At 37.2% G+C, this 12,701-nt stretch overlaps 1 protein-coding gene across 2 annotated transcripts in view; it reads right to left on the bottom strand.

The window, feature by feature from the left end:
- The window catches only part of ADK (adenosine kinase), a 271,565-nt gene that overhangs the window by 236,957 nt on the left and 21,907 nt on the right, over window positions 1-12,701 (bottom strand). The window lies entirely within an intron of this gene.

Raw genomic sequence — 12,701 nt, 5'->3', positions numbered from 1 at the left:
AAAATAGTTTAACAACAGGCTATTTAGGAAAACTTCTGCAGTCCATACAAGCAACTTCTGATAAAAGCGAGTGCTTGAGAGAAAGAAACTTTCTTTGCTAGCTTAACCTTATAGTTGATTTAACAGAATAGCTTGCCAACACTGCCTGATCAGAGGGGAAAGAGAATGTCTCTGCCAGGACAGCCTACTGCCAGCCATGCTGCAGCCTGCACTGTCACTCAATGTGGAAAACCTTTAAGGACTGACCTCACTTTTGTTCTGTATCAGAGTAAAATCTCCTGACATCTCGAAATAAATTGCTATGGTATTCTGTGGGGTTTGGATTTTTTCTCTTGCATTTGGTGGGGTTTTTGGCTGATTAGTTTGTAAGACAATCATTCGTAATGTAAGCAGCCAGAAGTCAAGTGTCCATTGGACAACTCTGCAAGCATCTATCTGCTCACACTGCTGAAGGTTCCCACTGCCCCTTTGTCTCTGTTTTTGTTCATTGCTCTAGACTACTGCAGAACCATAAGTTATTCCTCCTGAGGAAAGGTTCTGGTTACCAACAACTTCACTCTATCTTGCAAAATTATTTTTGTTTATAACAAATAGGCAAAATATCCTTTCTCTGTTTCTTACAGCATTTTCTGATGATACTTTCTGAAACTCGTATTTTCAGCACCCATTTAAAATGCAAGCACCAATGCTGGACACATTCTCAAGCTCACTACTGCTCATTGCACTCAGATATACAAGACACTGACTGATTTTTATTGTTTACAAACACAGAGATTTCCCCAGGTTATTTGCTACAGTATCATGCTGACTTGAATCCATTTATCCACTTTGCTGCTAAATCCTTGCTGTAGACACCCCTAATCAGGATACAGTGATTCATCCATGTTCTCCTTCCAAGTGCAGGGCTCACGTTTTACTCAGGATAAGCAGGGTTTCCTGTACAGATTCAGGTCACTTGTTTTAATTGCCCAATCTTCTTCATACTTTACCATCCTGTCAGTCTTTAAGACACCAATTTTTACTGTTACAATCTTACATTTACTTCCAACTTAATGTTTTCTGTAATCAACAGTGTCAGGCTCTTTTTCTTACATGAGAAAGGGTCTAGCCTAATACCAGTCTCTTCATAATGCTGCTACACTTTCCAAAGGGTATTTACATTTGTCATGTCTTAATGAATTTCATTGATAGCAAACACTCATGTACCCAAGAAAACGCAGTGAGTTACCAGGAAATTCTAAAATGAACATCTTTCAGAAGTGAAAGGACACTATCTCTTCTTATGAAACTTGCAATCTGACTTAAAATGAAATTAGGTCTTTGTCCAGAGGATTTATCTGTCACAGACAGATAACACTAATATGCAATCCATTTTGCAAATGGAGATCATTTTGTCCATGAACAAATATACCCACAGAAAGTCACAGGCATTCTTCATTAAAAATTAAGCTGTGTGCTTTTCCTCTACCAGTAGTCAGACCACTTCAGCTTCAACTGCATACAGTTTTCTCTGCTGAGAAATAAAATCTATCCTTGGGCTTTTCAAAGTTTCCAGAATCCTTGTTACTACACTTTTTTTTTTTTTTTTTAAACCACAATTTTACCCTCACAGTTATTTAGAGGGGAAAAAACCCAAACAAATAAAACCTGTCACTACTTACTCAGCCTAGTAAGTCAGCTACTACAGAAATCATGTAACATAAGGGGAATGCTGTTCAACAGATGTGTGATTTTGGGCTATGTTACTGACATACCAAAGAGGGGCTGGGAGGGACACAGTTGCTACCCCTAAGGTTTGCAGAATACTTCCTTTGGTGAACCTCAGCTTACACAATCTTTTTCACCACCACCTTCTTTTACTATGAAAACAGTTTTCTTAAAATATTCTTCCTTGATCCCTAAAGACATTGCTTTGATAGCAAGATGTCAAAGAAAACTTTCCACAAAGGGACATGCTTGTAGAGGTCAAATTTTATGAGTACTTTATGCATTAAGATGTATATTATATTTCATACACAGCTGCTGAACTATTTAATAAATTTAAACATGCAACTAGCACAGTGAGCAGCTTCACAACATGTGCTCCACACACAAGATTGATAAGCACCAGTTGGATCTTCCTAACTGATGGTTACATTTGTCAAAATTTCTCTAAAGAGCATTTAGGAGCTAACAATACTAAGTGCAAAATTGAAGTCAAAGATAAGCAGTCAAAAAATTTTAAATAAGGACATCTAAACCCTCTAAGCAACCGGAACAATTAATTGTGTATGTATTATAGATCTAATTGCCTCATATTAAACTAGTGAGTAGAAGAGAGCCGTACAGGCTATGAAAGTAAGCAAAGGAGTGATCACAGCTTCATTTTTTTCTACTCTGAAATTCGAAGTTCAACACATCCTAGAACACAAAATAATTATTATTCTTTTCAACTATCCAGTAGCAAACCGTGATAGTTTCAAATATTAATAGTCTCTTTGTCATTACTTGAGGTCCTATTTAAAAAAGGGATGCTTAAGAGTAAAAACATGCAAAAGGGTCTACATCCTGACTGTGGTGAGTGTCAGAACACACTACAGTGCCTTTCAAAAATGATACATTTAAGCCCGTGGATTTGTCCTTCACAAACATTTAATCTATTGGAAGAGTAGCCAATGTTCCAGACACCCCTTCAGAAGGGCAGCTGTCCATGAAGCTGGGCAGCAAAGGGTTGGACTGCAGCAATTACCACAGTGCCCAGCTGCCCTGCGCACGGAGCTGCGCAGCTGCCGCTACGCACAGCCGGCCTCTGAGCATCACAGCTGATAGCTTCTGACAGCCCCATGCACCACTGCATCCTGGGCCAAACTGCCAGCTCTGAGAGCTGCTTCTTCCCCAAACTCAGTCCCTTATGAAGTTTCTTAAGCAGCCTGGTTTAACCTCTAGATGTCATTGTAACATGGTCACTCCAACATACCCTATTCTAACCAAAGCTCAGTGTCCCAGCGACAGATAGGTGCTAACAGAAACTACAATTCCATCATCCATCTCGAATGACAGTTTAAATTGTAACTTTCACAGTGCTATACAGTAACTATTCAAGATAATTCTTTTAGACAGTATTTTTTCTGACCCCACAAAAAGACATGTTTACACATTTAACTTGCCAGGACAAATAAGCAATCTCATGTGCCTGTATTTCATAAAAAAAGGCACAACTAACTATAAATTCACAACTATAGAAATCTCAAATATTTTTCCTCTCCACAAGCCTGGAAATAAAGCAAGACCCAGACTATTGCAGGCATTCTGAGGACATTGGGGAGTCAGATGGTGTTGAAGAAATTTGCTCTAAGTACACTTAAATATACTCTATGAAAAAAATGCCACAGCCACTTGGAAGAGATCTATTCCAACAGCTAGAAGTACAACTCTTACCAATACATTCTATTTGGTTACAGTGGTAAAAAAGGTGGCATATTCTTCACTTCTTCTTGTACACTGAAGAACTTGCCTAGCATTTACCTGCAAGTTTATAATCTCAAATTCAATTTCTGCCAAAATGTATCATTTTTATTATATGCCTGTTTTTCAATTTTTAAGCATATGAAAACTTCCAAGTTCAACCTTGGCAATTGTAATGATCCTTCTGAAATAGTAATCCTACAACTCCAGGATTTTTTATTTTCCAGCTCATAATACAAGACAGAATGACAATTCATGTACTTGGACAGTAGTAAGCACTTTTACAGTAATATTTTTAATGTAACAAACAGCCATAAGGCACAGTTCCTTTCAGGTAGCATCCAATTTCACAAAGCCTTAGCCAAATTAAAAAGAAAACACAGCCTGCACCAAATATGCACTGCTGATAAACTCCAAACATATATCAAGTTCAGATCTACTCTATCAAAAATTTCCTGAAAAGATGGTAAAATTCACCAAAGCCCAAAATGAAACTGGTGATGAGCAAACAGGTTTAAAAAATGGTAATAGATCTTCATAGCATGAAAATTAAGTCACCTTTCAAAATTTCTGACTTGAATCCACCAATCTAAGCAAAACCTTCTATAGAAACAATAAGTAATAATTGCACAGATATCAAAATGAAAATCAGCAAACACATATATGTGCTGCTTGGGCCAGAAAAGCCAAGATGAAATGTAGACCACCCACATGGATGTATGAAAAACTGCATATGTATGACAGTAATATTCTGATCACTATTTTCAAGAGTACGTGTGAAGAACAAGACACTAAGAGATAAAAGTATTTTTCTAAGCATTAACCACCAATGTAAGTAGTCAGCAAAAAACCCCTACATTTAAATTATTTCCACGACAAAAAGCTGGGACAGTAAAGCATTCCAGAAAGCCCTAAATATATATCTGCACAGATATTCCTCTGCTTTGGTTGATATACAAATAAACACAAATTTCTTGCCTCAGTACAAGACTTGGCTCTGACTAACCTTGCTCACCTTTAAATGCACTTGGGCTTTGCTATTCCATAAACTTATTGTATTTGACACGCTTTGCTGCACCTACTGCTTTAAGTATTCCCCAGATTGATTAAAAATTCAATACATGAAAGGGCAGATTTCCAACGTGTTCTTTGAACTTTGCAGAAAAGTCATCAACAAAAGGAACAGAGTGTGATTTCTCTGTCAGACACCTAACACCCATTGGTTGCATTAACTGGACAAGACAAGTAGATTTTATTTATACTAGGCTATGCTTCATCAATAAAAGAAGATACCTGTTAAGACAGAGCTCAGCAGAAGCATTTCTTCATAAATTTTCAAAGAAGTCATGAAGGAACCTTAAGGATTTCCCTATAGTCTTATTGCATTTCAGATTAATCCAAAGAAGGTTGTATAAGAATGATTCAGCAATTGTGTTACTTCAACTTCCAAGTGATGTTAAGGCTACCTTCACTAGTCTAAAAGAAAAAAAAAAAAAAAAGGAACCACAGTCTTGGGTTTTTTTTTTCTTTTTTCTTAATTATAAACTTGTCAAAACTAGAACACGGCATCTTTGGGACACTGTATTCACATGTCCTTCTTCAGAGTATATTGAGTGATTTCCATGCAGTTCTCACATCCCACGAGATCATTCAGGTCAGAACCACAGCCCTGTGTGAACCTGCTACAACAGGGCATCCTCATGAGCCAATGCGCACAGCGAGCCCAGCTCACCAAATATTTCTAACGCCTCAGATTTATGGGGGATGGGTACAGAAGGTCAGCCTGTTTCTCAAGTTCCATCTGCAATTTATCAGACAGAATAAGTAATGCTGCCATAAGTGCTAACTCTGTTTCTCCTGACTTGATCTATACAGAGATCAAAAAGCAGTAAGGAAACTGCTTTTCCTACAGTAGCAAAATAGCACTTGAAATAATTCTGCATTTTTGACAAGGCTACAGCTGCTTAGAAATTTCAGTTAAATCTAGTGTAGCCTTACTCTTCCCACTAGCCCAATAATCTTTCCCACACACACAAATACAGTGTGAGTATTGTGACTTGTATGTGTTTGGATGATAACTTTGAGCTTGCTAAACCAGATTTTAGGGCTGTGAATTTTCTAAATCCAGACAAAACCAAAAAAATCCACAACCCAGACCACACCTGGTATGTAAATTTAGCAGCCCAATTCATCATGGACCAGATGAAACCAGCTAAACCAAATTAAAGTTTTCTGTAACTGGCAGATACAAGGACCTTAGACAAAATATTTAAGACATGTTTTTTCCCTCCATTAAAAAAAAAAAAAAAAAAAAAAAGACCAGACAGTAAAGGCCTTTGATTCATATTCTGAAAGTCTCACTGTCTTGCCTGGCTTGCACTGTTTTTACTCCACCAGTTTAATACTTTTTTTTTTTCCCCCCTGTAGATTCCACTGTTGCTTAGTCCCCCAGTTTCACCATTTGAAATGCACCACACTCTCCATCCCCTCAAAGTTTCTTCCCTTCTTTAGCCTCTCTCCTATTCTATAACAGGCCAGCCAGTCCTCCCCATCTTTTCACATTCCTTCCTGGCCTCTAGTTGACAGCAAAACAGAGACCTTTTCTACATTAATTTCTGGATTCAGTGACAGCTCATCATTATTCACTGTTACTTAAGGATGATCTTGTAACACGTTAGACCATTTTAGAAAAAAATCCTTACTGAATAGATACTGCTTTGTTGACAAATATAAAAGTCCAGATGGCCATCCCTGAAAAACTGAAAGATTAAAGACAGACTGTACAACAGCAGTACAAACCCAAAGAAAGCCTGCTTCCAGAAAAAAATCCCAAGTTCTGCAAGGATCCATTTATACCAAAAAAAAGAGGAAACTGCTTAAGACACCTTTCAGACATTTCTTTGGGAAAATATTAGAACTGTGAGAGAATGCACACATCAGGCTGATTTCAGCATGGATCAGTGCTAGATCCAACACTATGCCACACATCCATGAGTGATCTGGCCTTAAGTACAGAAGCTACTGATGAAATCCACAGATGACAGCAGACTGGCACAGGTATGTTATGACAACAGAGCATTCTAGCAGACAGTAAGAGTACAAAATACAAACACGTGTGAAGCCAAATAGGTAAATTAAAAGCATAAAAAATATGGGTGGGGTTAAAGGTATCCCACAGAGTAGTAACTTGGGGAGAGGGGAAATGAGATGTTATGAACTATAACTAATTCAACCTGAGCTTCCAACTCACACCAAGCATTTAAGACAGCAATGAACTACTACAATACAGAAACAAGCAAACAAACAAAAATTAGCAAAAATACCCCAGAGTGAGCTGTCAGCCTCACCAATTATTTCATTTTCTTCAATTTTCAAACAGAAAAACTTGTAGCTAAAGCGTTCAGCTTCAGAAGAAGAAATGTAGGTAGGAGTAAAGCACACACTAGTGGTAGTGGGAAGGAGACTTGAAAAAATAGCAACAGAAGGTTAAGATACTTCTATCTTAAATTCTATAGAATGTAGAAAACAAATTACTTCAGAAAAAAATAAATTACTTCATATTTAATAGGAAATAAATTACTTCATAGTTATGAGTGACAAAGAATCAAGTTCGGTTTGGGAAAGGGCACGTATATTGACTGGCAGAGAATTACACTGCTTAAGTAAACAAAAACATCTGCTTAGGGAAAAAATTAACTGCAACTCCAACCACAGGTACTGGGCACTTAATTAAAAAAAAAAAACGGACTTTAAACCTTGCTATGGGAATAGATATGTCAGAGCTGAGAGAATGAAGTACCACCTTGGAGAACACATGGAGCAAATTTCTAGTGTTTTCCTTTTTACTCAGTTCCTGTCCACTGTTATGACTGGACTCTTATTTGGCTGCATGACCCGCTGTGCAAACCTCTCTTTTTCAGAAAAAAAGGTCGGAATTTCTGAGTGAAAGGGATTCAAAAAATATTAGCGGAATTTCTTTTTAACACATTAGTTATTATGAAAGATGGATTATGGATTTAAATGTCAGCACAGAATTAGCTTAAAATGACACTACTGAAACCTTAAAGAAAAAAGAAATACAGTTATTCGTGTCATAAATTAAAGCATAGATTTTGTTTCCCCCACTTAATGCATGGATATGATCACTACTTTGAATATAATAATTACTAGGTCCAGTTTTTCTGCTGTTTTTTTCTGTCACCCTTCATCAATATTTTCCTAGATGTTTCTGACTTATTCAATGTAATAAGTAATGTAAGGTAAGACACCCCATTGATAAAATGGTTGGAAATCAGGACTTTAATCAGCCATTAATATTGTAAGACAGATTTAAAGGGCTTTTGAAATTGAAGTCAAAACAATAATAGGTTTAAATGATTAAAAGGGATTAAGAAAACCAGGAAAGTTCAAAGCCTGTTAATCACCAGACTGTGAAAAACTATGATCATTTAATAGGGTCAGCCCTATCACTCTGGACTTAAGCATACAGAGGTGGCCTTGTCAAAGGCCTTAACTACAAGCTTCCTTAACTTCAAACTAGGGAGCTAAAAATTTAAGACAGCTAAACACTTGTTGTATAGACATATAGATATTTTAAAAATTATGACTGAAAAACATTTTTCTGACTACAAGTACTTTTTTTAAAGCTGTACACACTCGGTACATTTTTTTAAATTGGTACTCTGAATTCTAGACTCATTGCACCCACAGAAATACATTTTGTTGACCTTTAGTAACTCTATCAAGGGATAAAATATTAATTCAATTTGTGCAGAACTACAGCTATTCTCCTTACAGACTGAACTCTTAACATAGTCCATTTCTATTAGTCATTTGAGCCTTGAATATTTAAGCCACTTCTTTAGTTTTCCTAGTTGTTCTTGCATTGTTCCTGTTCTGAAATTATCATCTAACATTTACATAGTTATTTTCTTCAACCAGAAATAAACACTCATTTGCAATTTAATTCATTTTGACTATAAACACAAACCAGTTTCCACAATCATGTCTTCAAGTTTTACTTGCATAAAACTTACTGAAAAACACCAACTAAAGTAACATGTACATAATAGAAACTGAAGGGTTCCTTTTATTTTCCTAGTTACCCACAATTATTTGCTATTATCACTTTACAATTTATTGTTCAGACCAACTTGTACCAGTTCTACAACAGAACCTGTCACCACTAGTACTGAAAATATCCCTAAATACTTCCCCTGCCCCATGAGGAGCCCTGCTTTGAGAATTTTATATATACACACGCACACATATATATCTAATTGAGAGAAGGCACAGTAGTGTGATTGCTCATGCAACCCTCCAATTGATATATTTCTTCTAAATATTGATGATTTCTTCTAAATAAAGACTCCCTGTTTGCCATATATGAATAGCACTGCCTTTTAGTCAATTTACACTTGAAAACACATTCTTCATTGCCTTCTCAGAGAAGGCAGACTTATAAAAAGCTATTGGCATGAACTTCAATAGGCTCTACACCTACAACAATATACAGGTTAATAATCTGGATACACTAACAAACACAGTAAAATTACACTGCAAACATAAGACCATGCTGGGCTCCATTAACACAAAGTCCATTTCATAACTGAATTACAACTCTGTCCCCATACTAGATCTGTTCTCTCTCTATCCCCAAAAAGAACAAATGAAAACAGAATCTCTAAAATGCAATTATTTTTGTGTCTCTAGTCCAAAGAAATAAATGCCACATCAGTAAAAATCAATTAAGACAGAGCAAAAGACATTTATTTGTCAGTGAAGACCTCACAAACCACGTCAGCCCAGAATATTACCTTCAAGCAACAAAATCCTCCAAAAGGAAGGAACTGAAAGTTCTGAGATTGTATTAAATCTTGATTGATATTAAATATTTAACTGTCTTCAAAATGCTGAGAATTGACCTTGTCATCATTCATAGGGAGACACAGAAAAAGACTGATGTATCATATTTAATAAAATCCACATTGATCCCATTTAGAAATTATAAGGAAACTCACAGCAAGTCTTACATATCAGTTAAAACCTCTCTTATTTCTTAAAAATATAGTTTAAAATGTATTCTATTTTCCTGTTAAGACAACTTTATCAATGTACTTCTGCTTGTGACAGGCTAGGCTGAAGTACTAATTTCATATTATTACTACAACCTAAATGAGTCTCGGTGCTGTCTAAAAGCTACATCTCTCTCATCACCTGTCTCTGCACCCAAGAGCTTAGTACAGGATAGTCCAGCTTACAGAAACTAAAATATCTAATTGTCAGGGAATTCAGGTACCTTAATTTGCTTCTCTACCAATTTTTAACGCTGTTTAGAGCGAACAGAAAGCTACAGACAAATGTTACAGCTACTGTGAAATTTCAGCCATGCTCAAAGAACATGTCCAAGCCAATAAAGTCATCAGCTTTCTAGAAAAAGTACCATGTGGAAAATGGCAGAGAAGGCTTTTTTACTGCATTGAAAATTTTGATTTTATCCAGAAAAATGAATGAGCAATACCAAGATGGAGATTTAGGGAAGTGTTCTTGAGAGATTAAGTCCTTGCTCTGCTGCCACTGGGGCATACCGAGAACTGCAATTACTCTTTCTGGGAAGAACTGTTCCTCCCTTTTGCCTCAAGACATGGCCACTGCTCAGTATATATTAATTCTTCACCACAGTGGTACCTGCAGCATCAAGTCCAGACATGCAAGGATCTGGCAGAGGAAAGAGACTGACTGAGGTATTTGGACAGTTCCTGTCACTTTAGGCCTAGGTGAATGTTTGTCTCAAGACTGGTTGTAGAATTACATACAGACCTTGACACATCCTGATGATTCTGTTTAGAACTTTGGCTGTTGTTTAACACTGCTGCATATAACATCACAAGCACATTTCAAACCAGCTTCAATAAAACACACCGGAAGATAATCTGGCAAAAATGGGAGTTATTGCAATCATATCTGGGGAAAGGACTTTGATCTCTTGTCTACACAGTAACTATACAAAATAAATTCTCAGGAGACATATGAGATTCTGGAACACTTTGTCTCTTTTGCTGAGAAATATTAATGGCAGAAATCAGAAGATTTACATTTGTAACTGCAGTTCTCCTCTTGACACAGACCAGATAAGGTATCCTAGCCTGAAGCCACGTAGGACACCAAGCTTAACTTAATATTCACAGGTGAGAGTGCATGCAACCTTTACGTGAAGTGGTCTGGAAGTGAATTTGGGGACAGTTCCATTTCTAATGGAGGAAGTTGATTGCACACGTCCAGACTACAGTGACAGCCTAATGTTAATCTTTAGTAATCTTTATTGCCAACCTTCCTACCAGTGGTGCGGCTTTTGCTTTAAGTTTGTGTTTGCCCACTATTCTCCTCCCCTCCCAAGTTACCCATCTCCACAAGCCCTTCCCTAACTTCCTCCCTCCCAAGTTGTCAATCCTCCCTATCCCTACCCCTTTTTCCAGAGTGTTCCTTGTCTATCTTGTAGTATTCGATACCCCATTTGTTGCTTTGTATTATCCCCCTCCCCTGCTCTCCCTGATAGGTTTATAGAATGTTAGTCCTGCCCTAGATTCCTCCCCTGCCATGCCCTCTTTGGCTGGTTGCCCTATACCACTCCCCCTATAAAAACCTCTGCAGATGCCCTGGTCTTTGTCTTGGGGTCCCAGGTCGTGGACCTAATGAATCCATCCAGTTTTACCCCAAGTCCCGTGTTGTCATTATCTGTTCCTGCACCAGACCAAGCAATAACTGGGAATAGCAGAGCTCACGGGGGGAAGGTCATGCCCCTGCTGTCGCTGCTCAGCACGATACGACAGCGCGCTGCGACAGTGGGAAGTTTCTGTTATTCAAAAAGAATAATATTCAGCCTCAAGACTGAAGAAATAAATAGCTTCAATAATACAAGAACGGAAAAAATGTTCCTGGTAATGTTTGTATTTCTGTGGCTTCATGCTACTGTTCACTTGTTACAGCTTGTCATGTTAGACAGTCATATAGTCCCCTTCACACTTTGTCCCGTGCACCTCAGATTCTTACATTGAAAATTAATCACTTTTGCTGTCACAAAACAAGGGAAGAAATAAAAGGAAAAAAAAAATTACTGGAACAATCTGCTAAAATAATCACCAAAAATTCTTTAGTCACTGCTCCCTAGTATTCATGTGCCATAAACCCACAAGTTTCAAGTAAAACTAAAAACTGAAAATAATTTGTATGCTAACACATTGAAGAGAGGAATCAAGGGTTTGTAAAATGAAAATAATCTGTCCCCAGCTCTGCATTTAATCTGAACTTACAGGGGAACTGCAGGCTTCATAATCCTGAAGTCTACAACACAATCAGATCTCCAGTAACTTCAAATATTGATGATTCTGCCCTGACAAAAATAACATAAAATAACACTCAAGCAGCTAGCTTACCCTACTCCACCTCTTGGCTAAGGGAAAACAAGAACACCAGTAATTAAGGGGAAGATGGGCTGCCTCCACCCTTTCCCTGTGGCTACAGCAGAGACCACAAGGCCAACAGTTCCTTTTTTTCCCTCCAAAAAGGAACAGGACAAGAAGAAGCAAAGTACAGAGCAGGCCTGGGCTCTTCAGTGCCATAAGCACCTCATACTTTAAGTTACAGTTACCTGTAAAACTAACGTGGTATCTGCACTTTATTCAGGAATAGCCTGATGTTTGTTCAGGAATAACAAGTTACCAAATAGAAATGTTAACAGTTAGTATTTAATTTCAAAAGGAAGGACAAGTCTCTCTCTTCTTGATTAATGTAACGTGTGAAGAAAAACTGTTGAGATTGCATATTGCCTGACCTGAATGAAGCAAAACGAATCAAGTAGTAATAAGCATTATAATTTACTTAAATATCTAATTTTTTGAAACTGAGGTTTTCAGAAAGATGAAGGTATTCCAACCACCTCAAAAATGTTACCACTAAAAAGTCGTCTTTTCTAAAAGATGACAGATCAATTTCATCTAGAGTAAAAAACTTGAGACTATGTCAAATAATTACTAATTTTTGACTGGGCTTTTTTATTCTTCAAGTCACAAGTGATCAACCAGTTTCACTTACTGTAGCAGGAAAAACCCCTCTAATCTGTACTATGCTATTGAAAAATTTGGGTTGGACAAGCAGGATGGGAATGGAAAACAACATTAAAATCACATCTTAGAAATCTCTAATTTAAAAGAATGCCTGAAACCATACCCAGAATATGAATCACAATTTTTGTTTACTGT

This window comes from Vidua chalybeata, chromosome 8, assembly GCF_026979565.1.
Source record: "Vidua chalybeata isolate OUT-0048 chromosome 8, bVidCha1 merged haplotype, whole genome shotgun sequence".
Lineage (NCBI taxonomy): Eukaryota > Metazoa > Chordata > Aves > Passeriformes > Viduidae > Vidua > Vidua chalybeata.
The sequence above is the reverse complement of the archived record's forward strand: the minus strand, read 5'-3'. Positions and strand labels throughout refer to the sequence as shown.